Source organism: Podarcis vaucheri (genome assembly GCF_965113315.1).
Source record: "Podarcis vaucheri genome assembly, chromosome: 2".
Taxonomy (NCBI): domain Eukaryota; kingdom Metazoa; phylum Chordata; class Lepidosauria; order Squamata; family Lacertidae; genus Podarcis; species Podarcis vaucheri.
In genome coordinates, this window is record NC_138760.1 from 116,143,111 (window position 1) to 116,158,600 (window position 15,490).

Genomic DNA, 15,490 nt, shown 5'->3' on the forward strand with positions numbered 1-15,490 from the left:
TTCATTCCCCTTGAAAGAGTGCAATCCAAACTCCTCAGAGCCCTTCTACAAGTTCCTAGATGCATTTTAAATGCATGGGTCAGACTAGAAACAGGCATGATGAAAGTCGAAGCTCATATTGTCTAGTGGCTAACTCTGAAACTGCTTCCTTGAGGAATAGCCCCAGTGATTCTGAGCGACCAGTTTCAGTCTGGTTGGCAGACAGCAGTCTTAAACACTCTTCAGAAACTGGGCCTTGCTCCCCAAACCCTCATAACTATGGGCCTGGGCCAAGCTAGGTCCATGGTTAGGCAAAGAATCATGGACACAGAGAGACAACATGACTGTACAAGGGTCCCCGATTATAAAATCATAGAAAATGGGAGATACGTAGCTGCTCCCGCAGCATATCTCTGTTTCCTCACATCCAGAAGGGCTTTTACTCTTGCTAGAAGCTTGGTCTTGCCCTCACTGGTTCTGGAAGGCTGCTATAGAAGGGTCCTGTACGCACAGAGACTTTGCACCTGCCCATTAGGGGTAATAGGAAGCCTCAAACATATATTTTTTAGATGTCATTTTTATGCTGAGATTCGTAGAGACACCACTGATCCTTTGCTGAAGAGGCTCGCCGATCTTTCAGACAAGTCTAAACTTAATTCTCTCCTCTCATTTGGAGGGCTGTCCTGCCACTTCCACCCTTTTTGAAAAAAAGGTTCCATAAAGGTTCCAAAGCAGGTTTCTTGCTTTGAAATTTTATTTTATTATTTTTAGAGAAAGTGGTAGTAGCACATACGGTAACCGCCTCAGTGATGGTTGGACCTACTCTTTGTCTCGTCTGCTCAATCTGCTGCAGCCTGTCTTCGCATGCACGGGAAGTCCCCAACTCACCAGGGGTTTGAGACACGTCAGCTCCCCTCACCTGGTTTAGCCAACTATTCAACGGTGTCTCCGAAAAAAATTACATATCACTTGGGAAGACAGGTGAACTAATACCAGTGTACTGGAAGAAGCAGAGGTCACCAGTGTCAAAGCAATGATTCTTCAACATCAGCTTGGTTGGATTGGTCATGTTGTGCAGATGCCTGATGATCGTCTTCCAAAGCAACTACTCTATTCCGAACTTAAAAATGGAAAGCATAATGCTGGTGGCCAACAAAAGAGGTGTAAAGACTGTCTCAAGGGAAATCTTTAAAAATGTAGTATAAACACTGACAACTGGGAAACACTGGCCTGCGAGCGCTCCAGTTGGAGAACAGCCTTTACCAAAGGTGTCATGGGCTTTGAAGACACTCAAACTCAGGACGCAAGGGAAAAATGTGCTAAGAGGAAGGCACGCTTGGCAAATCCACATTGTGATCAATTCCCGCCTGGAAACCTATGTCCCCACTGTGGAAGGATGTGTGGATCCCGAACTGGCCTCCACAGTCACTTATGGACTCATTGTAAAAACCGTGTTTATGGAAGACAATCTTACTCGGCTACGAGTGATCGCCAAAGAAGACAAAGGCGTTCCCAGGTGTATCTGCTGTCGCATGCTGGCAGCTTCTAGGAGCTGCAGATGAGAGCTGAGTGCAGGGTGGGGATCAAAGGTGGACAAACTACTCCAGAAGCAGCACAATGTGTCCCCTACCATAGGTCCTACCCCTCCCCCAATGGATACAGTTAATCACTAAAAACCATACATTTATTACATTGACACACAGGAGCCTCTTCAGTAGGGCTGGTGAGTGTGGGCCTTATCCCCTAGGCCAGGTGGAAAGGGCCTTTCGGGCAGAGGCCTTCACGCCTCACAGCCGGGCGATGTTCCTCCGGCGTAGTGTTCATGTGCTCTCCATGTTTATATCTACAAATCTCATCCTCTTTGCTAACATTGTTGGATCTATTTGCATCACTATAGCAATTATAGATAAGTCCGGCAAGCTGTTTCTCAGAATTAAAGTGTTTTCCTCCATGTTTGCAGGGTAAAAAAAAAAAAAAATGCAGTTTCTATAATGTGTGTGTAGGTCAGTTGCAGTTTTACCTATGTACTGGATGTGAGCCTGGTGGCATTCCCTTTCTGGCTATGCACAGTGGGGCTTAAGGGGGACCCTAGCAAGAACCAAGATCCCCCTATCTCTCTGGAGAAGCCTTCTTAGGTACACAGCCTGTTCCCTGCATCTCCCCTGGGCACCTCTTCCATCTCTCTGAGGCTTCTTACACCCTTTCTTTCTCTTCCACCCTTCATTTTGCCTGAGCGACAGCAGCTGGACTCCTCCCCTACCATCAGGCATGTGACTGAGACTGCCCCATCCTTCTTTTCCCATAGATTTGGCTGGATTAACACCTTTAGAGGCCCTAAGCACTTTAAAGATTTGGGTGTCCCCATATCTATCCAACTCAAAATATAATCACAAGTAAACTGCAAAATTATTTTATTTTTCAAAATTAAATAAAGCTTACAGCAAGATGGGAAACCATGATTAATTTTGTATACTTCCACTTTATTTATATTTGATCTTTTTTTGCAGTGTGTTTGATCAGATCCCCCAAACTAATCTTATGTAACACATCTGCTTCTGGCAATGGAAAATTTCTGTTGTGCTCCTCACTTCCCTCCATGCCCTAAGTACATCTTAGTTTGCTTGAGGTTAATCATCATCATCATCATTTTATTTTTATGCGGCCTTTTCACATTTAAAACAATGCTCAAGGCGAGAACATCTACTGTAGAATCTGGCGTATTAGGCGGACTGGGCGTATAAGACGGCCCCCCAACTTTTGCTGCCAGGGGCAAAGCGCGCACCCCTCCACTGCCTCTGCTGTCGCAGCAGCAGCAGCAGCCCGAGGTGAGGTGTTTGGTGGGTGGAACTCCCTCCCTCCCTCCCGGCTCCCTCCCTCCCTCCATGAAAAGGGGGAAGCCGCGCACCACCTTGCCACAGCAGCAGCAGACGGGTGGGCGGGTGGACAAGCGCCGCGCTTGGAAGGACTTTCCGTGGTGAGGAGAGAGCGGTACAGAAGAGGCAGGGCTGCGTCCCCTTCTGTGGGGAGGGAGCGATGGCAGAAGGGGCGCCTCTGCTCACCGGCTCCCTCTCCTCCTTCCCAGCAGGTGGCTCCGTGTATACCCAGTATACAAGATGACCCCGACTTTTGGAAAGACTTGTGGAAAGACATTTCCACATAAATTAGAAAATCTAAAACTAAGAATACAGCATTAATATCAATCACAATTTAAGATGACATAAATACAAAAGAACATTTTAAACAAGAATGGAGCCCTCTCTCCCCAGCAGCACTCCTTTATGGAGCCTGTCAGGCCCCAAGCCAGGTGGAGAGAGGCAGGGCAGGGCCCTTCAGGCTCCCAGCAGCTCAATCCCTGCAGGTTAATCCAGCCCTGGGTCGGGCCTCCAGGAAACGTCCACAGGAGGCCTCTTCAGGACCCATTGCCTGGCCGGTGTGGACTGGGGCCTACTTAAAGGGCCAAGGGCTGGCAAGGGACGAGGGAGCCCTGTGAGCCCATCACAGAAGCTGGCAGCCATGGGTGAGCCATGCATTCCATATTAAAGTAACAATTTCTGGCAGAATATAGATGCCAGCAACGTGATGGCACTAGTGGACACTTCCTCTGACTATGAGTAGCCATGGGACAATGCCAGGTGAAATGAAAGGAATTGGATGATGTTTTGCCTAGGATCCCCTGGTTGTGATTAATATGGGCCAGAATGGAAATTGCTGATTTCTTACATCCCTGGGATTGATCATAATTTCTCTTGGCATCTGATTTTTCCTGCTGTAGAGTTTTTATTCCTCATATACACATCAGGGTGACTGCAGATCCACTTTATCGGTATGTGACAACGGGAGGCAATGGCAAACTCCTTGCTTAGATAGGCACATTTTTCACTTCCTTTCACCACCAACCTGCAACACAAGGAGGAAAGGTGGGATGGGCAAGCCAGGTTGGTTGCTCTGTTTTGCATGGGTGGGACCAGTGGCGTAGCGTGGGGGGTGCAGGGGGGGCCCGGCCACACCGGGCACAACATCTGGGGTTAGGGCAAATCCACAGGTTAGGGGGCGCAAATCCACGGGTTAGGGGGCGCAAATTACTTGCCTTGCCCCGGGTGCTGACAACCCACGCTACGCCACTGGGTGGGACAGTGTCATGAACTATGTAGCCAAGAATCAGATCCATTAGAAATGGGAACTTAGTTCCAGATCATCAGTATTTCATAACTCTGTAGCTCTGAGACTTATGGTGCAATCCTCTACACATGTCTACTCAGAAGAAAACCCCATTGTGTTCATCACAGCTAAAGAACCCTTGGCAGGTGGCCATCCAACCTCTATTTAAAAACCTCCAATAAAGGAGAGACCACCACCTCCCAAGGAAGCCTGTTTCACTGTCGGACAGCTCTAACTGCCAGAAAGTTCTTCCTGAGTTTTGGTCGGAATCTCCTTTCTTGAATCCATTGATTTGGGGCCTGTGTTACATGACTGGCTTACCAGTCTGGGAGACAGCGCTACTGGAGATTGGCTTAGCATAGCAGGATTGTTAGATAGCAGATTAAGAAAGTGTGAGATTATGTGGTTTATGTTTCTTGATTATACTCATAAATCTGCATCCCTAATGAAACCACCTGTAACATTATGGAGAGATCTGATCCACGAATAAGCTTCACCCTGTGTGGTTTTGTACTTTGGTTGTATGACAGATTATCTGTATTTGATATTTTGTATTGATTCCGTTCTCTTCACTGTCTACTGAAAAATCAATAAAATACTTATGCTTTTACTAGAACCTTTTCGAATGATTGTTCTACTTGTATTCAAAGCTACACTACCTCAGTTCCTGGAGGCAGCATATGTCTCATTATCAGGTCCCATCATCAGTCTTGTTCTCCATGAGTCTGTCTAATTCCCTGCTAAATCTGTCTATCTTGGGGGAGTGGATTCCATAGTTTGTAATGTGTGAAGAAAGATATTAGTGCACCCTCAACCTCCCATTTTTCAGCTTACTTGATTGACCTTAAGTATTATGAAAGTGGGAGAACAAGGACTTTCTCCACACCAGAGGAGCTCAAGAGCCTTAGCTGGAGTTTGTCAGCAGTGTGGATGGTTTCTGTGTGTCTGGTCAGAGGTGAGAAACCCCAACATATCAGGAAGGCTACTGAGAGGTTTATGCTTTGAGTGCAATTCTGATTCCCTGAAGTGCACATTCTGGAGTGATTTTTGGTTGCAGATTCAGGTTTGATCAACTCACTGTACACAGCATGGCTCCTGCTTAATCCCAATTCGGAGAAGACCAAGGACTCACGTGTTATTGTATTCTGATCCATCTGCCCATATCCAGGTATCATTGAAGTCCTTCCGGAGGCCAATCCAATGGTCAGCTTCGCCCTTGAACCGGAGCATGAACACCTTGGTTGAAAACACACAAACAGCTTAGCACAGTGCCTCCAAATGAGTCTTCCACCTCAAATAATGCCACTCGTGGGAGGAGAACAAAAACTTCCAACACAGACCTGGGCAGTGAGACTGGAGATGCAAAGAAAGTGAGACTTAGATAGCAGAAGGAAAGCTTTGAAGGAGAGAAGGAGAGCCAGTGTGGTGTAGTGGTTAAGAGCGGTAGTCTCGTAATCTGGTGAACCGGGTTCGCTTCCCTGTTTCTCCACATGCAGCTGCTGGGTGACCTTGGGCCAGTCACACTTCTCTGAAGTCTCTCAGCCCCACTCACCTCACAGAGTGTTTGTTGTGGGGGAGGAAGGGAAAAGGAGAATGTTAGCCGCTTTGAGACTCCTTAAAAAGGGGAGTGAAAGGTGGGATATCAAATCCAAACTCTTCTTCTTCTTCTTTGCTGAAAAGGGAGGAAGGAGGTTCAAGGAAGATAGGAAAGTGGCTGAAGGAAGCCAAAAATCAGGGATGGGGAACTTGCTGGGGAATTGATCTGCATTCCCTATTATCCTTGATCATAATGGCTGCAGGATGGATAATTTGTTTGCATCAAGCTATGACAAAGCCAAGTTACCTCACAGATTCTCTTTATATTTCCATACGGATAGCTCTTCCATACTGATGTGCAGGAGATAATCCTTAAAACATTTATACATTTGTTGGTCTCACCTTTTCCAGCTCACTCTGAATCGTAGCCAGAGAAGAGCCCTGGGAAATGCAAAAGCTCTGGGCAGAAGTCCAGTTTCTTTCTTCTTCTGAGAAAAAGTAACACTTTCCTTCATAAACAATCCAGCCATATGGGCACGCTGCTCTCAAAGCAGCAGAGTAATTCACATCAGGGGAAGTCTGGTTGGATTTCCCCCCTGCAAGAGAGAGAAAGTTCTGCTCTGAACTGGGATCTGCACATAACATTTCAACCTCTGGCTGGGAGGGAGGGCAAAGAAGGAACCAATAAGCAGCTCTTGTGGCTCCTGGATTCAGACGCTTCTTGGAGAGTGGAACGGGAAGGAGCAGTAGAGGAATCACACAACTTGGGGGAGCTTTGTTGCTCAGTGGAAGAGCCAGTGGCATATGCCCACGCTGCCCAGGGTGGGCTTTCCCGAGGCGTGTGTGGTGCGAAGGGTGCCCTCCCACTGAGGCTTGGGTGACCTGGGATAGAGGCTCGGGTGACCTGGAGCTGTGTGCGTGCCTTGCAGCCGGGGGTAGAGCAAGCCCCCCACGGGGACGAGTGAGCCGCCCATGGCGGACATTTGGCCTGCCCGTGACTCCCAAGCATCCTTCAAGCTGTCAAAACGAAGGGGGAAGGGGGGAATGCCCCCCCTTACCTCAATGGCTTGGGGTATGCTTGGGAGCTGAATATCACCCCCCATGGTGAGGGCACCTGGGGTGGTTCACCCCTACCGCCATTCCCTTCCTAGGCCCAGGGAAGAGCATCTGCTTTGCGTGCGGAAGGTCCCATGTTCAGTCTCCAGCGTCTTCAGGTAGGGCTGGGAAAGATCCCCTCCAACGTCCCAGAGAGCCATTGGCAAGAGCATGGATAATTCAGTCAAAGGCAGCTGTTTTCCTAACTGCTGCTGCTCAGTGCAAACTGGCCATTAGAAGCCAAAGTGCTGATGGAAGAGAGAGGTCCTGACTGGGACAGACCTGGAAGAAAGCACTAAGAAAAGAGGCAGAAAACTCACCTCTCTGGACAGCAAGAACAGGGATGGTGATGATGATGATGGTGGTGGTGATGAGGAGGAGGAGGAGGTCAGTGATGATGATGATATTAATAATGAATTCAATTGAGATTCTTTTATGGTGATAATTAGGGTGACCCTCTGAAAGGAAATTAACACACACAAATAATGGTCTTGATTTACCATTGGTAGGGAAGAAGTAAGAAGAACACAGATCTCACCTACAAGGGGTGTTTCACATGTAGCCACATCACAACACACACACACACACACACACACACACACACACACACCTAATACCAGAACTTTGTTGTTGTTACTTCAATATCTATTTCTTTTGGGCATTCAGGAATTTGGAGTTGGCATATTTCAATTTTTTTCTATCTCCTGCATTGTTAGCATAGCTAACTGTCTCTCCAGCATCTTTATTTGCCAGGTAATATTTGTATTTGTTGGCAATTGCTCCAGCTCTTTTTCTTTTTATCTAATTTCACACAGAATCTTTTTGTATTTTCTCCTGTCTCTCTTTTTTAAGTAAAGAGTTATGTTGTATAATGTAACCTCTTATATATACTTTACTTGCCTCCCATACCATACATATTTCTGTACCTTTATCTAAATTATTCTCAAAATTCTTTTTCTTAATTTGGGGTTGGAGCACATTAGCCAGCAGCCTTTGGACCCCCAGACAGTCAGATTCTTACTGAGATATGAGTGACAGCCCCCCCCCCGATCCCTGCAGCAAGGCTTGGAGGCCTCACCTCACAGACAGCCCCATGCAGCTCATCCACACAGCTGTTAAACTGGGCAGGCGATTTTGGGGGTCATCCTTTGGGGGCAAGAACTGATCGCTACTAGGAATAGCTAGATAGACACCTACCAAGGGATAGACACCTACCAAGATAAGAAATTTGATCAGAAAGAGCAATCTTTTATCTATAGCTGAAGAATTCATCTGGTCCCACAGTCCATCTACAGACAGAAAATGATGCAAAGACAGATGCCTCAACCAGCTCAGCCATCATCTGTTTTCTTAGATCTTACTAAGCACTGACCATACCCTTTCAAATTCACAGACATACAAGCTTGAAACTGAACTTGAAATCTAAACAGTGCCAAAGCTCTCCAGATGCTGCAGTAGCCAATGATGACATTTTGTGCTCATGTGACCACTGGCATAGGAATGGGGGAGGGGCCGAAGGGCGCCCCACCCCGGATACCGGAGGAGCTAGCTACGCCCCTGCATGGGGCTTGGCAGCAGTGAATATGGACTTCCCTGCCATTACCAATTGGTTTTCTGGTCGTCATGCTGCAGCAATTTATTTAAATCTTCATATCCTTTGTAACCAAAAGGCTTAGCCGTATTAACAACTGCCTTCTGTTTCACCACTTACCTGATTGCTATAGCGAAAGAGGAATTGTGTGCAGATAAATGGGCTGTGAGCTGCTAGAATTGGGGCAGGTGGCTTCGTCTCTCCCTTAACCTTATCTACACTAGGCATGGGGGGGGGGAGATGGGGGAGGAGAAGGTTGCCCAGCATAGAAACTACCATGACTGCCAGATGGGAGCCCTCCAATTCGCCCTTTGGGCAACTGCTTGTGTTTCTATGCTGGGCATGGAGGGAACAAAAGCAATAATGAATGACTGCAGCCAAGACAGCATGAATGATACAGTGCTGTGGAACTACGACTTGTGATATTCGGTGCAAAATCCAACTTTTTCAGAATCCCACATTTCATTCTTTTTTTCCTTTTTCTTTTTTTGAAAAACAAAGTTTCTAGTTCATTTAATTCTATGCCACAATGCCTGCTCAGTCTTGGAAGCAAAAGAATGGCTAAAAAAGTTTTATTTAACAGCCAGGGTGGTTGTGGTGGTGAATCTTCATTTATCCGCAATCCTTTTAGCTTTTCATAGTTTGCCAAATCCTGCGCAGCCTAAGTAGCCATAGGAGATGATGAGGATGGGCCTCAGTAGCTGAGGATTAGCATATATATACAGCAAGTTAAAGGCCTTCTCTGTTTCCTGACCCTCCCTCTGTCATCCCAAATGCCCATTTTTATTTTTATTTTTGCAACCCCATTTTCAGGAGTTAATACAAGCCCCTGCCCACTCATTTGCATCTTTGCATTTCATTAGCTTTTCTGAAGTGAAGAAAAGCCAACTACTCCCAGAATGACAGTATTCAGAGAGCCTTTTAAAAAGTTACTAGGAACCAGGCAGAGGGCCTTCTCGGTAGTGGCACCTGTCCTGTGGAATGCCCTCCTACCAGATGCCAAAGAAATAAACAACTATCTGACTTTGAGAAGACATCTGAAGGCAGCCCTGTTTAGGGAAGTTTTTGATGTTTGATGATTTATTGTGTTTTTAATATTCTGTTGAGAGCCGCCCAGTGGCTGGGGAATCTCACCTAGATGGGCAGGGTATTTATCATCATCATCATCATCATCATCATCATCATCATCATCAAAGACAGCTTTGCCTAAGGAGGCAAACTTACCAGCAGCATTTTCAGTCTTTTCCTTTGGTTCACTGTGAGGACCTCCCTGCTGTCCCTCTCGCTTTTCAACAAGGCCAGGTGGTGCTGAAACTGGGCCTGCCAATAGCAAAGAGCAGATGGGTGTTCAAGGCTTAGGGAGTGGGCAGTTCTGGGTTTCTGCATCGTTCTCCTCCCTCCATAGGCATGAGCAATGCAAGCAGATCTTAGGCAGTTCTAGGATGCCGAAATCCTCCTGAGAGGTATAGGACCTCAAGCCTCCTTACAAGGTGCGCACTCTTTCCTGCGATGTTCTAGTTCTAGGTTCCTGTAAGCACCTGGTATCATGTTTTTAATATTCTGTTGGGAGCTGCCCAGAGTGGTTGTGGAAACCCAGCCAGATGGGCGGGGTTATTATTATTATTATTATTATTATTATTATTATTATTAATAATAATAACATCATCACCATCATCATCACAACAGCTACAGGTGATTTTTCATTAATACCCACTTTTCACTGACCCACTTTGCTTCATTTGGTAGCAAAGTCTAAATGCAATTTATTTGTTTCATTTGAAAATGGCCCACGTTCATTTTCAGCCACGCTGTTGTGAATATGGCCCATCGTCACCTATGGCTACATAGGCTGGGCAGGATTTTGCAAACTACCAAAACCTGCTTACAAAATGGAATGACATGACTTCACATTCTGCAAAAAGAGATTCTTAAGAGCTCGCTCTTAAACCCCCCCCAACCAACTACAATCTGTCTCCAGTCTCCATCTTAATACTTTTCATGCATCAGAATTAACTTGCTTACCAGAATTTTCTCTCCTCTCTGAATATTCAGAATCATAAATTGCTCTGTTCTCTTGAAGCAAAGGCGTTACTTGTTCTGCTCCGTTTACAGGTTTCTCGAAGGTATTGGCATGTTCCACCATTTTTGGCTCACCATCTAGCAGATCCTTCATCCTTCAGAAAGATAATAGAAAACCTTATTTACAGGCAAAACAACCCTTGCTTGCAGAAGACCAGACGCCTTTATGAGAAACAAGAGGGAGGTATCAAAAATTTAGGTTTGCAGAAGTACAAATATTTAAGTGAAGAGGACAGCCCCCCAAAAAAGATCTATTGAGGTCTGAGCATGCTCAGTAGCTGTGGGAAAGGAAAAGGTGGGGGATCTTTCCCCCTCAAATTTCCTTCTGTGTCACATTCCATAGAGCTAGAAGCAAAGGGCAGCAGGGCAGCTACTGTAATTTTTACCTTTGTGCATAAGCTGTACATCTATAGAAGTTTATAAAATTATGCATGACACAAAGAATGTGGAAAGAGAAAAGCCTTTCTCCCACTCTTCTTAGGACACTAGAATCAGTGGGTATCCAACAAAGCTGAATGTTGGGAGATTTTGTGCGGGGTACAAAGAATAAAATTAAAATTAGAGTTTGCTTTCTGAGGGTGGCTACACTCAGGAAAAGAACAGATAGGCAAGGGAAAGCAGGGCACACAATTCAGCTGCTGACTGGGCAAAGCGAAAGGATTGCCACAGAGGAGAAGGGAGGCAGGGAGGAGCCAAAGGAAGGAGCAGTCCAGCCAGGCAGTAGGAGTGGGTCGGAGGTTTATTTTATTTTATTTTCAGTTTTGAACAGGAACCTAGGAATCCAAATTCATGCTAAAAGAAGAGGAAAAAAAATGAGATGCCCACAGCTATAGACCAACTTCATTCAGTATTCACAGAGAGAGGCTTGGGAAAAACAATTGTCTAGGTTTGTATGATAGTATCAGGCGTCAGAGGAACCAACCCCATGGCAAGTTGTCAGGAACGGATAAGCATCAGCTTTTATTCAGTATTCACAGAGAGAGGCTTGGGAATACAGCCTCTCGGAATAACATGTTGCTTCGAGTGAAACTGCACCCCATCCGTCTCTCCCATTTCCTCATTGGTCATCCCTATGGGTGCTGAGAAGTGCCCTCTGCCTTTGAGGTCTTTGCCCTCCAACTTCCAAGGCCTGCTATGTTTTGGAAGGGGGGGGGTCAGGAATGCTTTCTGAAGACAGTGTGTCCATCAGCTGTGACCCCCATGCTTCTCCCTCCTCCTCCTCCTCCTCCTCCTCCTCTCCCATTATTTCCCAACTTTCCCCCTCATCTTCCTCTGAGCTGTGACCTCCCTCAAACCCTTGTTGTAAATCTAAGCTGTCTTCTTCTTCTCTGGAAGGGTGAGGCTGGGGAGGCGGTCTCCACCATTCCTCCTCTGCCCAGTCCCTGACAGACAGAGGCTACACAAAAGCCTCCTCCCCAAGTGAGGGGAGCCCCCCTCCCTGAATTCAGCACAGCATTTTCCCGCCTCTCAAGAACTCCTTTATTCCACACACCCCCAACAGACAGCCAAGATCCACACTCCAGAAGCAAGCACTTGATATTCATCAGATATCTTCTTTATAGAAGCAGAGGTTGGATGGACATCTGTCCTGGGTGCTTTAAATGAGATTCCTGCACTGCAGGGGGCTGGACTAGAGGACCCTCGGGGTCCCTTCCAACTCTACGCTTTTATGATTATAACGTCTCCCACCCACCCGATGTGCTTCCAGTCTAGAATCTGTTCCTAGGGAGTTTTTCCTCCAGGACAAGGCAGAAATCCTTACCTCTCCATGTAGAGTATGCGGCTCCTTCTCCTCCCCCTGTGCACTGCACGTTTTGCAGGTTGGGCCCCTTTCCTCTTTCCTCTTATTTCCTGCCACAACAGAACCCCCTTGGCTGCACAGCGGAGACCCTTCGACAGTAGATTGAACTAGCAGCCGCTGCTTAAAGTCGTCGGTGTCACCTGTTGAAGTAGCAGCTCCCCACAGCTGCTCTTGCATCATTCGAAACAAGCCCTTATCAGTACTCAACTCAACCTTTAACCTGCAGTCATGAATACATTTACCCGGGAATTACAACTGAGAACTGCTGGCATACTGGAAGCCGACAGGTAGTCATTCCAAGAACGATCATAAACCCAACCTCAGTGGAGTCAAAGGGTGTGCTTAACTTGGCTGGGAAAACAGAAAAATGTAAACACTTACCTTTGTTCCACCTGTGGTGTCCATTGCTATCGCAGAAAGGTCCTTGGCTATGCACAGCAAGCAAGCAGACGCTCTAGAACTGCTAGTAATCTTACAAATGAACATAGGAAAACCCAGCCTGCTGTCTTCATTGACAAAGGCTTAGAGGAACTTCAGCTGAGAAGTAAGTCCCACTGAGTGCAGAGGGAATCCCCCCAACAAGTCTAAATGATCTAGGTTAGGGTTCATTGAGAGGTATTTGGAGGGCTGTCCTGCCACTTCCACCCTTTTTGAAAAAAAGGTTCCATAAAGCAGGTTTCTTGTTTTGAGATTTTATTTTATTATTTTTAGAGAAAGTGGTAGTAGCTCATACGGTAACCGCCTCAGTGACTGTTGGACCCCCTCTTTGTCTCGTCTGCTCAATCTGCTGCAGCCTGCCTTCGCATGCACGGGAAGTCCCCAACTCACCAGGGGTTTGAGACCCGTCAGCTCCCCTCACCTGGTTTAGCCAACTATTCAACAGTGTCTCCGAAAAATTTTACATATCACTTGGGAAGACAGGCGAACTAATATCAGTGTACTGGAAGAAGCAAAGATCACCAGTGTCAAAGCAATGATTCTTCAACATCAACTTCGTTGGACTGGTCATGTTGTGCAGATGCCTGATGATCGTCTTCCAAAGCAACTACTCTATTCCCAACTTAAAAATGGAAAGCGTAATGCTGGTGGTCAACCAAAGAGGTTTAAAGACTGTCTCAAGACAAATCTAAAAAAAATGTAGTATAAACACTGACAACTGGGAAACACTAGCCTGCGAGAGCTCCAGTTGGAGAACAGCCTTTACCAAAGGTGTCATGGGCTTTGAAGACACTCGAACTCAGGACGCCAGGGAGAAACATGCCAGGAGGAAGGCACGCTTGGCAAATCCACACCGTGATCAACTCCTGCCCGGGAACCAATGTCTCCACTGTGGAAGGACGTGTGGATCCAGAACTGGCCTCCACAGTCACTTACGGACTCATTGTTAGAACCGTGTTTATGGAAGACAATCGTACTCGGCTACGAGTGATCGCCAAAGAAGAAGACAAAGCTGTTCCCAGGTGTGTGTGCTGTCGCATGCTGGCAGGTTCTAGGAGCCACAGGTGAGAGCTGAGTGCAGGGTGGGGACCAAAGGTGGACAAACTACTCCAGAAGCGGCACACTGTGTTCCCTACCATAGGCCCTCCCCCTTCCCCAATGGATACAGTTACTGTAATCACTAAAAACCATACATTTTTTACATTGACACACAGGAGCCTCTTCAGTAGGGCTGGTGAGTGTGGGCCTCACCCCCTAGGCCAGGTGGAAAGGGCCTTGCAGGGAGAGGCCTTCACGCCTCACAGCCGGGTGATGTTCCTCCGGCGTAGTGTTCATGTGCTCTCCATGTTTATATCTACAAATCTCATCCCCTTTGCTAGCATTGTTGGATCTATTTGCATCACTATAGCAATTATAGATAAGTCCGGCAAGCTGTTTCTCAGAATTAAAGTGTTTTCCTCCATGTTTGCAGGGTAAAAAAAAAATGCAGTTTCTATAATGTGTGTGTAGGTCAGTTGCAGTTTTACTTATGTACTGGATGTGAGATCCTGGGTTTTGTTTTTTGTTCATTGAGTGATATAAATAGTACTGCACATCTTACAAGGACAGGAAGAAATACCACGGACAGAATAATTGCCACACACAGGAAGAACTGTTGGTTTCTGCTCTCTTCACTGTGCAGCGAAATGCTTGTCACAAGACAATGTTTACATTCCACAGTCAGAGCACTGTTGGGTTTTCCCACGGGAATGGGAAACTGGATGTGACGTACACTGGTTTCCTGTTTTTCACTGCTCTCTCGGTGTTCTTCGTTCCAAGGAGAAGGATGGTTGCTTCTCTGCTCCCGCAGAGGCAAGATGCATGTTTGTAATTTCTCAACATTGAACTGAAAATAAAGCAACATTAAGCATGTGGCACGTACTGCTCATCATTCCGTTGTGCACAGGACTCTGCAATTACAACATTTTTGGTTCCGGGCCCAGAAAGACGCAATCAAACTGAGGAATGGAGACTCCAGAAGTCGAGTCGGAATGCCGGCAGAGGAACAGAAAAACGGATAGGCGTTATCTGCTCTGCGCGTCAAGTTTGATTGATGAAGGTATGTGCTCATGCTCCGGGCAGCCTGCCAGCTTCTAATTTATGGCTTTATGGCTGGACTTTGAACTTTTGAAGCCGTTTTGCCGCGATACAGGCAAAGGCTTTAAGGCACAGGCTTGGTGGCTGGGAAAGCGAAAGTACTTTTTACAGTGCTTTTGGATGCAGCTGCTGTACTGTGACGCAGCTTGATTAAAGCAGCAATGATGGCTAACGCAAAGCTGGCTGATGCTTTTGGGATTCCTAAGCTCAATAAGAAAAATTATACGGACTGGGTACTTTATGCAGAGGCAATTCTGCGGAAAGAAGGTCTGTTTAATGTTATTACAGACAACCCCCCCAGCTCCAATTACAGATCAATGGGCAGCTAAGGATTCCAAAGCAAGGGGAACGCTTACGTTGATAGTATCCCCAGAAGAGCTCTGTCTGTTGCGTGGCAAGACCACAGCCAGAGAAATTTGGGACACTTTAAGAGAGGCTCACTTGAGGACAGAAGCTGGTTCCTCAATGTACTACTATGCCAAGCTGCATGGTATGGCTCTTGCTGAAGGTGGAGAGGTGCGTACACACCTGATGGAGATGCAGAATCTGAGACACGAGCTGCAACAGAGAGGACTCAACTTTCCAGAGGCTGTGTATTCCTTCATGATACTACATTCTTTGGGTCCAAGTTGGGAGTCCGTTGCCACTCAGATTGCTGTTCAGCCAACTGCTCAGCT